We start from the raw sequence: 21228 nt of genomic DNA, 5'->3' as shown, positions 1-21228 counted from the left end.
GAAACAGGTTTTTGACTGCACTGGGCCATTACGAGAGTGTGTGGGGGTGGAGATGGTGAAAGACGAGGAGAGAGGTAGAAAGGGAATAGGAAACTGAGGAGAGAAAGACAAGGTGAGAAAGTGAGAGATGTGAACGTGTGTAGGTATTGTCTGGCTGGTTTCGGGGGTAAGTTAGATGTGACATGGCTTTCAACTGGAGACAAAGAGAACGGTGTTACAGACACGCTCCAGGGAGAATACCTCTACTGCTCTCACTCTACTGTCTGACACACACACACACATAGCCACACAGACACACACACACACACAAGCAATTTGATGTCATCGCTAAAAATCTCACAGATAATAACTGAAACTAAAAAGATAACAGCCTTTTGAACCTGAGCGATAACATTCCTCAGATCTACAGGCTGTGTGCTTAATACTGTACACAGAGAGACAGGAAGTGAGCACCAAAACAGGTTCCAGATAACAGGAACTGAACCCCTGACACCCTCAGAAACCCCCTTATCCTATCCTCTCTATTCTCTCTGCTCAGGCCGGTGACAATCAGCAATGATTATTGTGTTTATTGTTTCAGGGGCTTTCCTCGTTGAGATGACCTTCCCAGATGGTCTCAGCCAGCCAGGCAGGCAGGCCAGAGCAGAGCAGTATCACTCACACCATTGTTTTCCCACCATATTGGAAAAACGTGGTCTTCCTCATTCCTGCCGGTTCCACATAATAAACAGACTGGACTGATCTTCTGTGTCGGGGGGGGGGGGGGGATAATGGATACAGCCCGTGAACTTGGTGAGAGGATGAGGGGGGTCAGGAGGATGTCAGTGTTTCCCCTATATACATTTAGCAGAGGCGCACTGCAAAACTGTGGACACCTGCTTGTCAAACATCTCATTCCAAAATCATGGGCATTAATATGGAGCTGGTCCCCCCCTTTGCTGCTATAACAGCCTCCACTCTCTGGGAAGACTTTTCACTAGATGTTGGAACATTGTTGCGGGGACTTCCATTCAGCCACAAGAGCAATAGTGAGGTCGGGCACTGATGTTGGGCGCTTAGGCCTTGCTTGCAGTTGGCATTCCAATTCATCCCAAAGGTGTTTGATTGAGTTAAGGTCAGGGCTCTGTGCAGGCCAGTCAAGTTCTTCCACACCGATCTCCCCAATTTCATGATATCCAATTGGTAGTTACAGTCTTGTCCCATCGGTGCAACTCCTGTACTGACTCGGGAGAGGCGAATGTCAAGAGCCATGTGTCCTCCAAAAACACGACCCAAAAACACCGTACAACTGGCGACTGAAGTCAGCTTGCAGGCGCCCGGCCACAAGGAGTCGCTAGAGCGCGATGGGACAAGGACATCCCGGCCGGCCAAACCCTCCCCTAACCCGGACGACGCTGGGCCAATTGTGCACCGCTTCATGGGTCTCCCGGTCACAGCCTGTGATCGAACCCGGGTCTGTAGTGATGCCTCAAGCACTGCGATGCAGTGCCTTAGACCGCTGCCCCACTCAGGAGGCCTTTGACAAACCATTTCTGTATGGACGTCGCTTTGTGCATAGGGGCATTGTTATGCTGAAACAGGAAAGGGCCTTCCCCAAACTGCTGCCACGAAGTTGGAATTGTCTAGAATGTCATTGTATGCTGTAGCGTTAAGATTTCCCTTCACTGGAACCAAGGGACCTAGCACAAACCATGAAAAACAGCCCCAGACCATTTTTCCTCCACCACCAAACTTGTCACTACAGTTGGCACTATGCATTCGGGGAGGTAGCATTCTCCTGGCATCCGCCAAACCCAGATTCATCCATTTGACTGCCAGATGGTGAAGCGTGATTCATCACTCCAGAGAACGCTTTTACACTGCTCCAGAGTCCAATGGCGGCGAGCTTTACACCACTCCAGCCGATGCTTGGCATTGTGCATGGTGATCTTACACTTGTGTGCGGCTGCTCAGCCATGGAAACCCATTTTGAAAAGCTCCCACACAACAGTTCTTGCGATGTCGTTGCTTCCAGAGGCCGTTTGGAACTCTGTAGTGAGTGTTACAACCGAGGACAGAACATTTTTACGAGCTACGTCCTTCAGCACTCAGTGGTTCCGTTCTGTGAGCTTGTGTGGCCAACTACTTCGCAACTGAGCCGTTGTTGCTCCTAGACGTTTCCACTTCACAATAACAGCACTTACTGTAAAATTGACCAGGGCAGCTCTAGCAGGGCAGAAATTTGATGAACTGACTTGTTGGAAATCAAATCAAATTTTATTGGTCACATACACATGGTTAGCAGATGTTAATGTGAGTGTAGCAAAATGCTTGTGCTTCTAGTTCAGACCGTGCAGTAATATCGAACAAGTAATCTAACAATTTCACAACAACTACCTTATACACTCAAGTGATGAAGGAATGAATAAGAATATGTACATATAAATATATGGATGAGCGATAGCCGTGTGGCATAGGCAAGATTCAGTATATGGTATAGAGTACATTACACACATATGAGATGAGTAATGTAGGGTATGTAAACATTATATAAAGTGGCACTGTTTAAAGTGACTAGTGACACATTTTTTATTATTAATGTGGCTAAAACTTTCCACATTCTCCACTACTGTCCTGTCAATATGGATAGGGGGGTGCTCCCTCTGCTGTTTCCTGAAGTCCACGATCATCTCTTTTGTTTTGTTGACGTTGAGTGTGAGGTTATCTTCCTGACACCACACTCAGAGCAATGATCCAGAATGCTGCCAGCCCGGATCGCGCATTCGAAATACTGATAAAATTTATGGATCTATGTTTTCAGATTAGCTTTGTTAAAATCCCCAGCTACAATAAATGCAGCCTTAAGATATATGGTTCCCAGTTTACATAGAGTCCAATGAAGTTCTTTCAGGCACGTCGAGGTGTCTGCTTGGGGGAGGATATACACGGCTGTGATTATAATCGAAGAGAATTCTCTTGGTAGATGATGCGGTCGGCATTTGATTGTAAGGAATTCTAGGTCAGGTGAACAAAAGGACTTGAGTTCCTGTATGTTGTTATGATCACACCACGACTCGTTAATCATAAGGCATACACCCCCGCCCTTCTTCTTACTAGAGAGATGTTTGTTTCTGTCGGCTCGATGCATGAAGAAACCGGGTGGCTGTACTGACTCTGATAACATATCCCGAGTGAGCCATGTTTTCGTGAAACAGAGAATGTTAAAATCTCTGATGTCTCTCTGGAAGGCAACCCTTGCTCGAATTTCGTCTACCTTGTTGTCAAGAGACTGCACATTGGCGAGTAGTATACTCGGGAGCGGTGGGCGATGTGCCCGTCTACGGAGCCTGACCAGAAGACTGCTCCGTCTACCCCTTCTGCGGCGCCGTTGTTTTGGGTCGCCTACTGGGATCCGATCCATTGTCCTGGGTGGTGGTCCAAACAGAGGATCCGCTTCGGGAAAGTCGTATTCCTGGTCGTAATGTTGGTAAGTTGACATTGCTCTTATATCCAATAGTTCTTCCCGGCTGTATGTAATAAGACTTAAGATTTCCTGGGGTAACAATGTAAAAAATAATACATTAAAAAACGAAATACTGCATAGTTTCCTAAGAACGCGAAACGAGGCGACCATCTCTGTCGGCGCCAGTGTCATCCTAGGACGGTACCACATTGAAAGTCACTGAGCTCTTCAGTAAGGCCATTCTACTGCCAATGTTTGTCTATGGAGTTTGCATGGCTGTGTGTTCGATTATATACACCTGTCAGCAACGGGTGTGGCTGAAATAGCCGAATCCACTAATTTCAAGGGGTGTCCACATACTTTTGTGTATATAGTGTATGTAGAAAATATAATGGAGCAATATATTTCATAAGATCATCTATGAGAATTTACAATCACCAAAATAAAAACTAGACAATCTGAAATTCAAAAAAATTCCTCAGATAACATAAGAAAAAGGCATAAGCCATGGCAAAATGTGTATAATTGCAGGAAATTAAGATTTAAAACAGAAAATTATCTCAACCCCATGGAAAAATGTGTAGAATTGCAGGAAATTTGTTTTGAAACTAAACATTTTCTCTCAGCCCCATGGCAAATGTGTAGAATTGCAGGAAATTTGTTTCGAAACTAAACATTTTCTCTCAGCCCCATGGCAAATGTGTAGAATTGCAGGAAATTTGTTTCGAAACTAAACATTTTCTCTCAGCCCCATGGCAAATGTGTAGAGTTGCAGTAAACTAGCTTTAAAAGGGTCAAATGTTTGCTTTGCCCCATAGTAAAATGTGTAGAATTGCAGGAAATTTGCTTTAAAACAGCAACATTTTGTCTCAGCGGTAAGACCCCGCCATTGGCCAAGCCCACTAACTTTGCCACCGCTGCTGAAACAAATCCTAGGGGAAACACTGGATGTTGCTGGGGTTTGGAGGTGTCATTGTCTTTGGGTTTAAGGGGGTTATGGGGGTTATAGTGGTTCAACCAGCTATCCCTACAGTATACTGTAATTCACTAAAGCACAGAGAACTAAAGTATTAGTACCGTAAACATACTACCCCTAGGGCTGGAGTGCATTAGGCTACAGTATGTCTTGGCTTGAGAACTGGGGTTATGATCCCCTAGCATATGTAACATTCACATGAAGATGATTCTTGTCTGAGACCTGAAGACCCCAAGTTAATGCCTATAGGTTTTAGTTCAGAGGGCTGACACAGTCCTGTGGCACTCAGACAAGCTGGGTTCAAATCAGCTGACACATGCTTACAGTTGAACAATAGGACCTTGGGGACAAGGCTGTCGTTCCATCAGGTTAGGACAGGTGCCAGGAACCCAATACAATAGCAACAAAGACAGGAAACCATGGCTCTGTTTGTTTGAGTGGACAAGGTTAGCTACGCAGTTGGGTATTATTATTATTATAATGATGATGCAACAGGTATTATTAGTTCTCCTAATCTGATTTGTTAAAAATACAATGGGAAAAGCAGCACGTGGCAGGCTATGCAAGTTATGTATGTTAAAGGGACAGTTCAGGATTTTGGCAATGAGTCAGATGAACTCATGGACACCATTTTTATGCCTCTGCGTCCAGTATGAAGGAAGTTAGTGGTAGTCGTTGCACTAACGCCTCGTTAGCAACTTCCTTCGAACCGAACAGATACATAAAAATGGTATCCATGAGTTCATCTGACTCTGGGGAAGTAGACAAAGGGCTTAATTGCCAAAATCCCAAACTATCCCTTTACGTTTCAGAATTAGGTTCTCCATGAGGTCAATACATCTATCCTGGAATCAGAATCGGACTCAGAATGATGTCAGATCTACTGTTTCCTATATTTCAGACCACGCCGTGTACAGAATGTACTAACCTTTTGTGTGGAGTCTTGAGGACGAGTCAGAGACAGGTTCACTTCAGACCTGGTTATGCAAGTCTTCTCTTCAGAACCTGTAGAGGCAGCAGAGATTATGCATTACAGAGTGACACACACTCTCTCGCGCTTGTGCACATGCCAACTGCTTATATTATGAAACCACAGCATCTCTAGAGAGACCACTGGTTAACCAGTCAGGAGCTCTGTCAGTTTTGGCTCAGTTTTGGCTCCCTGACAAAATGAGATGGTATTTTATTTTCCACTCAACCTGAGGAGTCTGAGGAGGAGGTTAATAGAGAGAGCCATAACACCTGGAGAGATAGGGAAACTGTTCGACAGAGCGTACCCTTTAATAAAAGGGTCTGCATCCCTCATTATCCAAAGCTGCAGCAAGATCGCATAATATAGGTTATGCTAGAAACATTAGCATAACGTTAAGCAAGGGAAGTTCCATTTCAACATATACTTGGGGCGGCAGGTAGCCTAGTGGCTAGAGCGTTGGACTGGAAACCGAAAGGTTGCAAGATCGAATCCCTGAGCTGACAAGGTAAAAATCTGTCGTTCTGCCCCTGAACAAGGCAGTCATTGAAAATAAGAATTTGTTCTTAACTTCTTGCAACTATAGGGGGTGCTGTTCCGCATTAGCATATTTGGGTCTCCAAATTAAACTGCCTCGTGCTAAATTCTTGATCGTACAATATGCATATTATTGTTATTATTGGATAGAAAACAGTCTATAGTTTCTATAGGAGTTGAAATTTTGTCTCTGAGTGGTACAGAACAATTTCTACAGCACTTTTCATGACAGGGTTCAGATTTCAGAAATTTTTACCTCTGATCTGGGGTCTGTTTTTAAGGCGACAGTGAATGCTATGAAGAAACCGACACTGCCTACGTCTTCCTCTGGGTGTCTGTACGTCATCACGTTTTCAATGAACTCGATGGGATATTCCCAGCCATTATAAAAGCCCAAAATGTACAGAGACCCCCCTTTCTCAACGTGCGCCTCAAGCGTGAAGGCCATCGGACCTGCCTCGTTCCAAATCGTTTTCTAACCAGCTATATTTCTCCGGTCATGTTTTCAGTCGTTATAGTTGTTAAAAACATCATAATGTAGTTAATTTTAACCGTTTTATAGCAATTTATATCCGTTTAGTGCGATTCTGAGGAATTTATTTGTCGTGCACTTTCTAGCTTTGGGAACGTTTCGCGGTCTCGGTCGTTGTTAGTGGACATTTCGAAGGACAGAGGACATCTATCGACCAAAAGACGTTTATAACATAGAAAGGATACATTGCCCAAGAATATGATGGAAGATCAGCTCAAAGTAAGCAATATTTAATATGATAAACCGTGTTTCTGTCGAAATATTTTAAACGCATATATCGCCATTTTGTTTGGTATAGCTTCACTTGGCCAACCCTGTATTGAAAAGTAAGGATAATTTTAAAAATGTAAATCAGCGGTTGCATTAAGAACTAATTTGTCTTTCGATTCCTGTCAACCCTGTATTTTTTAGTCAAGTATATGATTAGCTTTTAATTAAACTAGATCACTCTGATAGATGACGTCAGACATATTGAGGCTTGATTTCCTAGTATTTTTATTGTGTAACCACGGTTTTGTATGGCTAAATATGCACCTTTTCGAACAAACTGTATATGTATGTTGTAAAATGATGTTACAGGAGTGTCATCGGAAGAATTCTGAGAAGGTTAGTGAAAAAATTAATATCTTTTGGCGGTGATTACGTTATAGCGCTCTTTGGCTGGAATCGATGCTCTGGTAACGTTTTCACATGTAGTATGCTAACTTATCGATTTATTGTGTTTTCGCTGTAAAACGCTTAGAAAATCTGAAATATTGTCTGGAATCACAAGATCTGGGTCTTTCCATTGCTATGCTTTGTCTATTCTTATGAAATGTTTTATGATGAGTAAATTGGTCATACACGTTGCTCTATCTAGTAATTCTAGTCGATTTGCGATGGTCGGTGCAATTGTAAACTGTGATTTCTACCTGAAATATGCACTTTTTTCTAACAAAAACTATCCTATACCATGAATATGTTATCAGACTGTCATCTGAAGAGGTTTTTTCTTGGTTAGTGGATATCAATATCTTAGTTGAGCCGAATTGGTGATAGCACCTGAAGGAGTAAGAAACTGATGGAGTTAGAATAGTGGTGTATTTTGCTAACGTGTTTAGCTAATAGATTTACATATTTTGTCTTCCCTGTAAAACATTTTAAAAATCTGAAATGGTGGCTTTATTCACAAGATCTGTATCTTTCATCTGGTGTCTTGGACTTGTGATTTAATGATATTTAGATGCTACTATCTACTTCTGAAGCTATGCTATCTATGCTAATCAGTGTGTGGGGGGTGGGGGGTGCTCCCGGATCCGGGGTTAGTAGCCGTGAAAGGTTAACTGACTTAGTTAAATAATAGTTAATAGTTAAATAAAGATAATTTTGGTTGAAGGATCTACAATCACGCTTGACAAGAGCAATGAAAACCACACTTTGCTGCTCCGCCTTCCACAGGTGATGAGTGTGGGGCTCGGATTCATTCCTTCAATTATTCCTCTCTTCACCTCGGTGTGAACAGGAACGATTCACGCTACTTCAACAAACAATTGGAACACGAGACTGTCTTACATTAGTCACCCCTTGGGACGACATGTGCTGAAGTCTGTATGGTTCTCATAAGTTTCCTAATTTAATTTAAAAAAAATTTTTTCAAACAATACAAAATGTACACATACAAAAGACAGCATACAGAAGCACACAAACATCCACAACATCACAACGGCCCCCCTATCTCCAGTGCCTGCACTACTCTTTTTCAAGATAACTGACGGGAAGAGTATCGTCCATCCCAGGACGTGGAGATGGTTTGGGTTGTTGGTCAGGTCAAATGTCCCCCGGCTCCTGTGTGCTCTGTCGCCAGTTACGTGAGGCTACTCGAAGAGAGAAGGTGATCAGGTTTTGTTCAGAGGGCAAAAGGAGGGGGGTGCAACTCGATATTAGGAAGGTGTTCTTAATGTTTTGTACACAACCATCTTCACGAAGACAGTGCTTCTGTTTGCTTTTTGGGGTTAGTGATGAAACAGGAGGATGAAGAGCTGTATTAATAGCTTTCTCCACTCTGAATGTGAGTAGCCTACTACGAAGACATATGTTTCAGAACACACCACCTTAATTGGAGAGAACAATCAACTCTGTTAATGGCTGGTTCAATAACCTCCGCCTAACATCCGATTCAAAAGAACACTTCTGTGTTCAGCCATCAGCTACAAAATGGCCAACTTAAAGTAGGAGCACTCTACTTAATGTCCAGTTCAATAATCAATATCCTGCAATAAACCTCTCATTGGCTACAGTATATCATGATCTCAGCTTCCGGAGGAAAAGGAACGATCCATAAACAACCGTTTTTCCCCTATAGTTATTTTTTGTCCAGCTCCTGATCCCAACGAGATAATGTTTGTTGTGTGGTAGGTCTGCTATTGTGATAGTGAGGAAGTAATGTTATCTATGGGCTTTCTGAGAGGATAAGAGCCAGAGGAGAACTAGACGTTCCCAGAAAGATGACTGACATCCGACACCATGGGGGGAGTGTTTGTTTGGGGGGGTCTGAGAGCCTTATTATCCTTTACTGGATCCAGCTGCTCTTGTGATAACATCTGACCAACAACAGCTCTCAGCCAATCAGGTGAGTGAACAGCCTAATAGGTTTATCAGTGGGATATCTCCCACCCCTTTGGGTTATCAAGGTTATCAGTAGATTGCCCTCGGAGAGCACTCAGGACTTCTTAAAACACTTGACACCTGCCTTGGCCCTGGGCCACTAGAAAACAGGCTACCATTGTCAGTTGGAAAGGAAAGTGCAAATCACCCCTTCAACTCAGATTTCCTGAAGCAAAGTCAGGGCATCAGTCCTTCACCAACCCTACTGGCACCACCTCCACCCAGAGTACCGTATGCCAAGTAGAGTGAGACATCATGTTCTTATCATCATACCGTAATGTTTTATGTCCAGTCAGCTGGGCTGATACAGTTATGCCCGTCAGCAACTCAGGGTGTACACATACACTTCACACGTCCCCTCTGAAGGCTTTCTAGGTTTCATTGTGTGTATGTGTCCGAGTGTGTGTTCGTGTGCGTGCATGTGCCATTTGACATCGCTACTCAGCTGAACCCGAACAGTGTAGATTCGAGGTTCTTTCAGAGTATTTTCCAATAACAGAGCTGAACACTCAGGTTACAGTAAATGACCCTGGCCAAGGGGCTTTTCTCCACTTTTACAACCCCGTTACCCAGTCACACAGTTACTACAAGCTCGGTCAAATCGTACACTGTTTTTCTCCTGGTAGTGGTGCATAGAAGTGTGTGGCTGCGTAACATAGTATAGGGAATAAGATGTCATTTGAGATTTCCTATATAATATGTCCACTGTGGCCAACCCCACCACAATGGGGTCTCTCTTACAGCCGTTAGGGGGTTCGGGGAAGAGGTGGGCTGTTTGAGGAAGTGAAGTGATGGAGTGGGGAAGGGGGGGCTACTGGGGAACTCTCTCTGGTCCTAAACGTTTCTCAAGCTGTGATTGAATCGCTGAATGACAGAAGCGATGGTCAGTATTGCTTTACTCTCTTTCTCTCTCGCTCTCACACGCACACCTCACTTGGCTATATGTGTGTTTGAAAGACCAAGGGGGTGAGAGAGAAAGTGAAAGGAGGCGGTAGGGATCAAAATGTAGAGAAAAGGCGGAGAGTTAAAGAGCAAAATATCACAGAAACAGAACGCTTCCTCGGAAGACGCTTTCTGTATCATATCTCTCCATCTGTTACACACTGGCACTCCTCTGCTCACTCTCAGTGCTTTCCTGTGTATCAGATGAACGCTTACAGTAAACTGAACTGGAAAAACTGTGTTGTCCAACGTTTTTTCATAGCACCTTGAGAGAGCTCTGTATCTGAGTGTATAGATACACAGTACGTATTGTCAGTGTAAGTAGTGTTAAATGTTCCATTAAATCTACAGGACATCACAGCTGCTGGTGACTATTTACACAACACCAAACACATAGTTTGTCGTCTTGACCAATAGTCACCCTTTATGTACAGTATGTGTCCATGTTTAAGTCTTGGACACACTGGCAATATCCATGGTAATTCAATGACTGTTTATTCCAAGTATGTGCTATACATTCATTGCACTGAAGACATACATACACTGTGAAGAATGTTTACACATGACTCCATTAGGGTTGTGTAAAATGTGTTGCTATCGCTAATTGCGATACGTGTGAAATGGGCTTTAAATAAAGTTTGATTCGATTTGTTTATTCTGAGTACACTCTATAAGAAACGCCTGCAGACATTGCCAGCAGCATACCACCCTGCATCCCACTGCTGGCTTGCCTCTGAAGCTAAGCAGGGTCGGTCCTGGTCGATCTCTTGATGGGAGACCAGATGCTGTTGGAGGGCCACTAGGGGGCACTCTTCCTTCCAGTCTAAGAAGATCCTAATCCCCCCAGGGCAGTGAAGGGGGCACTGCCCTGCACAGTGTGCTGTCTTACGGCTGGGACGTTAAATGGTTGTCCCGACTCTCTGTGGTCACAAAACATCCCATGGTACTTATCGCAAGAGTAGGGGTGTTAACCCTGGATACGACTGTATATTATAAGAGACATTTTGAAATACTGAGATGACAAACACAACCAATTATATTTCTGCAGAATAATAACCAAGCTATAAACTCTGTTCTGTTCCTACTCTGCTGGCCAGATGTCTTACATTTAACACACATTACATTGGGAGACCAGAGAGGAGACCAGGGCCTTTGAAAGCCTTGCCAGGAGCTCTTCAAAGAGACGAGAAGAGGAAAAGGAAAAACCTTTGGATTTGTGGTGCCGCTGAGCTTCCGTTTGGGGTCAGGGCTAGCTAGCTGCCTCAGAGAGAGAAGGAGAGAGAGAGAGAGAGAGAGAGAGAGAGAGAGAGAGAGAGAGAGAGAGAGAGAGAGAGAGAATGAGCGACTGGGACTGAGGCAACATCGCTCTTTACTCTTAACTCAGGATGTGTGCTTTACATTTAGGCTACTGTACAGAAGAACATCTACTGTCGCTACCTCATAGGGCTGGGCGATGTGGCCAAATTATCACATCACAATATTTTTTACATTTTTGACGGTATGATTTTGTTTTTTAATAATAAAATGTCTAAATATTCTTCATGAGTAAAGCATGATCCTAGGGTGGCAACAGGTATATGCTAAGTGTTTTAATGGGGCTTTCTCTCTTCTGATTGATTTATAATGTTCAATCAAACTTCAACATGAAAATCCTTTTCAGCATTTTCATCAATTTCTGCATTTCCTTCACTAATTAGTTTTCATTTACACACTGTAAAACATTTATTTTGTCTTTGTATGCCTATTCCTTTGTATCACTATTCCTTTATTAATTATGATCCTATAGAACCCTGTATTTTCAATGGATTCAATGGCAGTTCTTACTTTAGCCACAAGGGGCATTGTGCCGATTTCTAAGGTGCTTTTTGGCACCTGCACTGCCATAAAGGCAAGATTCATGGCAAAAAAAGTATATTTTTTATTTGTCACATACACATGGTTAGCAGATGTTAATGCGAGTGTAGCGAAATGCTTGTGCTTCTAGTTCTGACAATGCAGTAATAACCAACGAGTAATCTAACCTAACAATTTCACAACAACTACCTTATACACACAAGTGTAAAGGGATGAAGAATATGTACATAAAGATATATGAATGAGTGATGGTACAGAACGGCATAGGCAAGATGCAGTAGATGGTATAGAGTACAGTATATACATATGAGATGAGTGATGTAGGATATGTAAACATAAAAAGTGGCATTGTTTAAAGTGGCTGGTGATACATGTATTACATAAAGATGGCAAGATGCAGTAGATGGTACAGAGTACAGTATATACATATGAGATGAGTAATGTAGGGTATGTAAACATTATATTAAGTGGTATTGTTTAAAGTGGCTAGTGATATATTTTTACATAAATTTTTCCATTATTAAAGTGGCTGGAGTTGAGTCAGTATGTTGGCAGCAGCCACTCAATGTTAGTGGTGGATGTTTAACAGTCTGATGGCCTTGAGATAGAAGCTGTTTTTCAGTCTCTCGGTCCCTGCTTTGATGCACCTGTACTGACCTCGCCTTCTGGATGATAGCGGGGTAAACAGGCAGTGGCTCGGGTGGTTGTTGTCCTTGATGATCTTTATGACCTTCCTGTGACATTGGGTGGTGTAGGTGTCCTGGAGGGCAGGTAGTTTGCCCCCGGTGATGCGTTGCGCAGACCTCACTACCCTCTGGAGAGCCTTACGGTTGTGGGCGGAGCAGTTGCCGTACCAGGCGGTGATACAGCCCGACAGGATGCTCTCGATTGTGCATCTGTAAAAGTTTGTGAGTGCTTTTGGTGACAAGCCGAATTTCTTCAGCCTCCTGAGGTTGAAGAGGCGCTGCTGGGCCTTCTTCACCACGCTGTCTGTGTGGGTGGACCAATTCAGTTTGTCCGTGATGTGTACGCCGAGGCACTTAAAACTTACTACCCTCTCCACTACTGTCCCATCGATGTGGATAGGGGGGTGCTCCCTCTGCTGTTCCCTGAAGTCCACGATCATCTCCTTTGTTTTGTTGACGTTGAGTGTGATGTTATTTTCCTGACACCACACTCCGAGGGCCCTCACCTCCTCCCTGTAGGCCGTCTCGTCGTTGTTGGTAATCAAGCCTACCACTGTAGTGTCGTGCAAACTTGATGATTGAGTTGGAGGCGTGCATGGCCACGCAGTCGTGGGTGAACAGGGAGTACAAGAGAGGGCTCAGAACGCACCCTTGTGGGGCCTCAGTGTTGAGGATCAGCGGGGTGGAGATGTTGTTACCTACCCTCACCACCTGGGGGCGGCCCGTCAGGAAGTCTAGTACCCAGTTGCACAGGGCGGGGTCGAGACCCAGGGTCTCGAGCTTGATGACGAGTTTGGAGGGTACTATGGTGTTAAATGCTGAGCTGTAGTCGATGAACAGCATTCTCACATAGGTATTCCTCTTGTCCAGATGGGTTAGCGCAGTGTGCAGTGTGGTTGCAATTGCGTCGTCTGTGGACCTATTGGGGCGGTAAGCAAATTGGAGTGAGTCTAGGGTGTCAGGTAGGGAGGGTGGAGGTGATATGGTCCTTGACTAGTCTCTCAAAGCACTTCATGATGACGGAAGTGAGTGCTACGGGGCGGTAGTCGTTTAGCTCAGTTACCTTAGCTTTCTTGGGAACAGGAACAATGGTGGCCCTCTTGAAGCATGTGGGAACAGCAGACTGGGATAAGGATTGATTGAATATGTCCGTAAACACACCAGCCAGCTGGTCTGCACATGCTCTGAGGACGCGGCTGGGCATGCCGTCTGGGCCTGCAGCCTTGCGAGGGTTAACACGTTTAAATGTTTTACTCACGTTGGCTGCAGTGAAGGAGAGCCCGCAGGTTTTGGTAGGGGGCCGTGTCAGTGGCACTGCATTGTCCTCAAAGCGAGCAAAGAAGTTGTTTAGTCTGTCTGGGAGCAAGACATCCTGGTCCGCGACGGGGCTGGTTTTCTTTTTGTAATCCGTGATTGACTGTAGACCCTGCCACATACCTCTTGTATCTGAGCCGTTGAGTTGCGACTCTACTTTGTCTCTATACTGACGCTTAGCTTGTTTGATTGCCTTGCGGAGGGAATAGCTACACTGTTTGTATTCGGTCATGTTTCCGGTCACCTTGTCCTGGTTAAAAGCAGTGGTTCACGCTTTCAGTTTCGCGCGAATGCTGACATCAATCCACGGTTTCTGGTTTGGGAAGGTTTTAATAGTTGCTGTGGGTACGACATTGCCGATGCACTTGCTAATGAACTCGCTCACCGAATCAGCGTATTCGTCAATGTTGTTGTTTGACGCAGTGTGGAACATATCCCAATCCACGTGATCGAAGCAATCTTGAAGCGTGGAATTAGATTGGTCGGACCAGCATTGAACAGACCTGAGCATGGGAGCTTCCTGTTTTAGTCTCTGTCTATAGGCTGGGAGCAACAAAATGGAGTCGTGGTCAGCTTTTCCAAAAGGAGGGTGGGGGAGGGCCTTATATGCGTCGCGGAAGTTAGAATAACAATGATCCAGGGTTTTACCAGCCCTGGTAGCACAATCGATATGCTGATAGAATTTAGGGAGTCTTGTTTTCAGATTAGCCTTGTTAAAATCCCCAGCTACAATGAATGCAGCCTCAGGATATGTGGTTTCCAGTTTACATAGAGTCAAATAAAGTTTGTTCAGGGCCGTCGATGTGTCTGCTCGGGGGGGAATATATGGCTGTGATTATAATCAAAGATAATTCTCTTGGTAGATAATGCGGTCGACATTTGATTGTGAGGAATTCTAAGTGAGATGAACAGAAGGACTTGAGATCCTGTATGTTGTTATGATCACACCAAGAGTGCTGTGTGTGTCTGTGCGTGCGCGTGTGTGTTGCCCACAAGCGACCACACACAGAGACAGATTACATCAGCTTGCAATGATGACTCTAATAGCTGAGCAGAGTAGAGTAGAGGCTGTGGAGTTGCACAGATGGCTGGGCAGCATCAGCCTAACAATGAGGACCTGTCTCTCTCTCCGCTAGGCCAGCTACTGCCTGATGGAAAATATCTGACCACAAACACATCTGTAACAAAGACACAGTACCTTCCAGCAGCACACTACTCTACTTGCCAGGATAGGAGAGGAGAGGGTGGTTATGAACTCAATGACTGGGGGGCTTCTGGCCTGTGTGCTGCTTAGTTGACTTAGTTGACTTCATTGTTCCAACTGAGAGAATGAGCTGACTTTCCTGATTGCATGCAGCCAAGGCAGGAGAACAGAGCATAAATATGCAACACAATACGACAGCAGAGGCAGACACACACACACACACACACACACACACACACACACACACACACACACACACACACACACACACACACACACACACACTAGTGAATACATTTGGCTTGCAGATTTAAAGAGTGCTGTGAATATGGGTCCGTGATGCCTGGAGTCAGGGAGAGACTAAAGCATGAACCAAGAATCTCACTGCCGATAGACTGCTGATAGGTTCCTATCAAAGTGGGAGGCCGTTCCTTCTCTTGCTAGAACAAAAGCGATACCTGCTGCGTGCCGATCCAGTAGCCGTTTCTACATGTAGAATTGCAATGCTTGTCTATGGCCAACAACTTGACAACAAAAAGGAAAAAAGAGGGCATTTTCTCCGTACATCCACGGCTAAATGTCATGAGCCAGTCACATGTCATATGCAATGTGGGCTATGGGATGGGAGCTAAGTGCAAAGATGCAACACAAAACATAATAATTCCTCCAAGATTTTGGAGAGTGAATGAAACAGTTTCTTCATCATTCTGCGTCATCAGTTATCTAGCTGTGGCCATCTGGCTATGATCATCAAGTACTTTCTACAAAAAAAGCAACGTTAGCACAGTTAGCTAGCTAACATTGGAATCGAGACCATAAGCAACACACATTGCCAGACAACGTTACGGCTACCTTCTTGTTTGGGGTATTTTAACAAGGCTGAGAGGCTGACGACTTCAAAGTTGCTGGGTGAACACAAAAGAGATTGACAGCCGACACACTGTTCAGAGGTGCTAAGTACTGTCGGGAGGAAAACGTTAGACAATCCCACCGGTGTGTCTGAGCTATAATGTGATCTCTGATAGACTTAGCATGGACACACACGCAGAGGCATGGCTAATAACTGTCCTATAATAACGGATGGGGAGGTTAACACTCCTGGAATGGACCTGGGCCAACCCTGACTCTCCCAGGAGAAAACATCCACTATTGGACCAAACACATTTCCTTCTTCCACTCTTCCTTCCAGGTCAAGACTAATCCTATTTCTGTTCTTCCTGAGTATTGACTGTGATCCGTTTCTATTGTATCCCCCCCCAGGAATCTGATGGCTTTACATTAACAAGGCCATAATGGAGCCTGTAATGTCTCTAAATACACCTTCCAAACCAAGATGCTTTAGCACCGACCTTTCTTTATATACGAACGGTATTGCCGGCGACAAATCCTCTACTTTTCTTTCCGCCAACCGACCTAGTCGTGATTGGTAAAGTTCTGCCTGCGGCTCAGTATGAATTGTAGCTGTAATGGCACACACGCACTACGCTCTTAAGCTCTTGATGGTTGCTAGGCAGCGCCCATTACAACTATCCTCCTGGCAGTTCTAAACTTCGCCCATCTCTTCGCACAGCCCACCACATGCACTGTTTTCTTAACCACAACTGAATGGATAATAAATCAGTGGTGTAAAGTACTTCAGTAAAAATACTTTAAAGTACTACTTAAGTCGTTTTTGGGGGTATCTGTACTTTACTTTACTGTTTATATTTTACTTTTACTTCACTACATTCCTAAAGAAATAATGCATTTTTTACTCCATACATTTTCCCTGGCACCCAAAAGTACTCATTACGTTTTGAATGCTTAGAAGGACAGAAAAATGGTCCAATTCACTCACTTATCAAGAGAACATCCCTGGTCATCTCTACGGCCTCTGATCTGGCGGACGCACAAAACACAAATTATTTGTTTGTACATTATGTCTGAGTGTTGGAATGTGCCCCTGGCTATCCGTAAATAGAAGATTTAACTGCTGCTGCCTCAGTTTGTAAGATTTTTTTTTTTTTTAATTGTGGTGTCTGGTTTGCTTAATATAAGGAATTAAAAAATAATTTATACTTTTACTTTTGATACTTAAGTATATTTTAAACAAAATACTTTTAGACTTTTACTCAAGTAGTATTTTACATGGTGACATTCGCTTTTATTTGAGTCATTTTCTATTAAGGTATCTTTACTTTTACTCAAGTATGACAATATTTGTGTGACAACTTTTCCCACCACTGGAATAAATATCACTGAATTATGAAAATATTGGAATAAAGTAGGCAATGGAAGGCATCCAATTGTTGCTAACTGAATCTCCCAAAGTCATCCAATTGTTATCATTCATTTGAAGTAATATGGTGCCTTCAGAAAGTAATCCTACCCCTTGACATATTCCACATTTAGTTGTGTTACAGCCTGAATTCTGAATGGATTACATTTATTTATTTTCTCCACCATCTACACACAATACCGCATAATGCCAAAGTGAAAACATGTATTTAGAAATGTTTGCAATACATGTTCGAAGCCCATTTGCCAGTGATTACACCTGTACGTCTTTCTGGGTAAGTCTCTAAGAGCATTGCAAACCTGCATTATACAATATTTGCACATGATTTTTTTTTCTTTTCTTCAAGCTCTGTCAAGTTGGTTGTTCATCATTGCTAGACAGCCATTTTAAAGTCTTGCCATGGATTTTATTGCTGATGTAACGGCTGTCTCTCTCCTCATCCTCGGACGAGGAGAGGAGAGAAGGATCATCAGACCAAAATGCAGCAGTAGGGAAATAAGCCATCTTTTTATTAAACACGACGATGGCAACACGAAACAAAACACTTTCAAATATACAAAACAAGAAAACGACGTTGACGAAACCTGAACATAAACTTACATAACTAAACGTAAACTCACGGACAGGAAACAGACGACATCAAAATAAACGAACAGCCAAACAGTCCCGTATGGTACATACATTCAACGACACAGGAGACAATCACCCACAAACAAACAGTGAGAACACCCTACCTAAATATGACTCTTAATTAGAGGAGAACGCAAAACACCTGCCTCTAATTAAGAGCCATACCAGGCAACCACAACCAACATAGAAACAGATAACATAGACTGCCCACCCAAAACACATGCCCTGACCTAAACACATACAAAAACAACATAAAACAGGTCAGGACCGTTACAGCTGATTTAAATCAAAACTGTAACTAGGCCAAAAGTTTTGAGAACGACACAAATATACATTTTCACAAAGTCTGCTGCCTCAGTTTGTATGATGGCAATTTGCATATACTCCAGAATGTTATGAAGAAGGATCAGATGAATTGCAATTAATTGCAAAGTCCCTCTTTGCCATGCAAATGAACTGAATCCCCCAAAAACATTTCCACTGCATTTCAGCTCTGCCACAAAAGGACCAGCTGACATCATGTCAGTGATTCTTTCGTTAACACAGGTGTGAGTGTTGACGAGGACAAGGCTGGAGATCACTCTGTCATGCTGATTGAGTTCGAATAACAGACTGGAAGCTTTAAAAGGAGGGTGGTGCTTGGAATCATTGTTCTTCCTCTGTCAACCATGGTTACCTGCAAGGAAACACGTGCCATCATCATTGCTTTGCACAAAAGGGCCTCACAGGCAAGGATATTGCTGCCAGTAAGATTACACCTAAATCAACCATTTATCGGATCATCAAGAACTTCAAGGAGAGTGGTTCAATTGTTGTGAAGAAGGCTTCAGGGCGCCCAAGAAAGTCCAGCAAGCGCCAGGACCGTCTCCTAAAGTTGATTCATCTGCGGGATCGGGGCACCACCAGTACAGAGCTTGCTCAGGAATGGCAGCAGGCAGGTGTGAGTGCATCTGCACGCACAGTGAGGCAAAGACTATTGGAGGATGGCCTGGTGTCAAGAAGGGCAGCAAAGAAGCCACTTCTCTCCAGGAAAAACATCAGGGACAGACTGATATTCTGCAAAAGGTACAGGGATTGGACTGCTGAGGACTGGGGTAAAGTCATTTTCTCTGATGAATCCCCTTTCCGATTGTTTGGGGCATCCGGAAAAAAGCTTGTACGGAGAAGACATGATGAGCGCTACCATCAGTCCTGTATCATGCCAACAGTAAAGCATCCTGAGACCATTCATGTGTGGGGTTGCTTCTCAGCCAAGGGAGTGGACTCACTCACAATTTTGCCTAAGAACACAGACATGAATAAAGAATGGTACCAACACATCCTTAGAGAGCAACTTCTCCCAACCATCCAGGAACAGTTTGGTGATGAACAATGCCTTTTCCATCATGATGGAGCACCTTGCCGTAAGGCAAAGTGATAACTAAGTGGCTCGGGGAACAAAACATCGATATTTTGGGTCAATGGCCAGGAAACTCCCCAGACCTTAATCCCATTGAGAACTTGTGGTCAATCCTCAAGAGGCGGGTGGACAAACAAAAACCCACAAATTCTGACAAACTCCAAGCATTGATTATGCAAGAATGGGCTGTCATAAGTCAGGATGTGGCCCAGAAGTTAATTGACAGCATGCCAGGGTGGATTGCAGAGGTATTGAAAAAGAAGGGTCAACATTGCAAATATTGACTCTTTGCATCAACTTCATATAATTGTCAATAAAAGCCTTAGATAGATAATAATAAAATAAGGAAATCAATTCAAATAGTCCGGGTGGCCATTTGATTAACTGTTCAGCAGTCTTACGGCTTCGAGGTAAAATCTGTTAAGGATTTTGCCTGTGCTTAACTCTATTGCGTTTTTTTTTCTTCAAAAAAACTCCCTAGTCCTTGTTCGATGACAAGCATACCCATAACATGATGCAGCCACCACCATGCTTAAAAATATGAAGAGTGGTACTCAGTGATGTGTCGTGATTTGCCCGAAACATAACGCTTTGTATTAATTTTTTTCACAAATTCTTCCCCAATTTTTTTGCAGTTTTGCTTTACTGCCTTATTGCAAACTGGATGCATGTTTTGGAATATGTTTTATTCTGTACAGGCTTCCTTCTTTTTACTCTTGTCATTTAGGTTAGTATTGTGGAGTAACTAGTGTCTGCTTTTATGTATTTTTACCCATCTACCAATAGGTGCCCTTCTTTGCGAGTCATTGGAAAACCTCCATGGCCTTTGTGGTTGAATCTGTGCTTGAAATTCACAGCTGGACTGAGGGACCTTGCAGATAATTCAACACTGAGTGTACAAAACATTAAGGACACTTGCTCTTTCCATGACATACAGTAGACTGACCAGGTGAAAGCTATGATCCCTTATTGTTGTCACTTGTTAAATCCACTTCAAGCAGTGTATATAAAGGGGAGGAGACAGGTTAAAGAAGGATTTACATCTGAAACATTGATTGTGTATGTTTGCCATTCAGAGGGTGAACGGGCAAGACAAAATATTTAAGTGCCTTTGAATGGAGTATGGTAGTAGGTGCCATGCGCACCGGTTTTGTGTCAAGAACTGCAACGCTGCTGGGTTTGTCACCCTCAACAGTTTACCGTGTGTATCAAGAATGGTCTACCACCCAAAGGACATCTAGACAACTTGATACAACTGTGGGAAGCATTAGAGTCAACATGGGCCAGCATCCCTGTGGAACGCTTTCGACACCTTGTAGAGTCCATGCCCTGAAGAATTGAGGCTGTTCAGAGGGGAAAAGGGGGGCTGCAACTCAATATTAGGAAGGTGTCCTTAATGTTCTGTACACTCAGTGTATGTGTGGGGTACAGAGATGAGGTAGTCATTTAAAAATCATGTTAAACACTATGAGTTCATGCAACTTATGAGACCTGTTAAGCAAATGTGTAATTCTTAACTTATTTAGGCTTGCCATAACAAAGGGTTTGAATACTCATTGACTCAAGACATTTCAGCTTTTCATTTTTTGTAAACTTGTAAAAAAATTCTAAAACATAATTCCCCTTTATGGGATACTGTGTGTAGGCCAGTGACACAAAATCACAATTTAATCCATTTTAAATTCAGGCTGTAACACAACAAAATGTGGAAAAAGTTAAGGGGTGTGAATACTTTCTGAAGGCACTGTACTACTGTAGCCTCACAGGAAGTCTCCCTGACAGGAGACATTTTGTCATTTTTATTAGGATCCCCATCAGCTA

The 21228-nt window shown here is 43.5% G+C and overlaps 1 protein-coding gene across 3 annotated transcripts in view; it reads right to left on the bottom strand.

Moving 5' to 3' along the window:
• The window catches only part of LOC139552155 (LHFPL tetraspan subfamily member 2a protein), a 66855-nt gene that overhangs the window by 33464 nt on the left and 12163 nt on the right, over positions 1-21228 (bottom strand). Inside the window, exons 2-3 of one of the 3 annotated variants that reach the window (XM_071363594.1) lie at positions 16938-16978; positions 5347-5423 (exon numbers count right to left, since the gene is read on the bottom strand). The exons of 1 other annotated variant lie outside the window; for it this stretch is intronic. The gene's annotated coding sequence lies outside the window, so the exon portion shown is untranslated. The remainder of the gene's footprint in view (positions 1-5346; positions 5424-16937; positions 16979-21228) is intronic. One more of the 3 variants, XM_071363593.1, reaches the window with a different exon arrangement.

This window comes from Salvelinus alpinus, chromosome 24, assembly GCF_045679555.1.
Source record: "Salvelinus alpinus chromosome 24, SLU_Salpinus.1, whole genome shotgun sequence".
In the NCBI taxonomy this organism is placed as follows: Eukaryota; Metazoa; Chordata; class Actinopteri; order Salmoniformes; family Salmonidae; genus Salvelinus; species Salvelinus alpinus.
The sequence above is the reverse complement of the archived record's forward strand: the minus strand, read 5'-3'. Positions and strand labels throughout refer to the sequence as shown.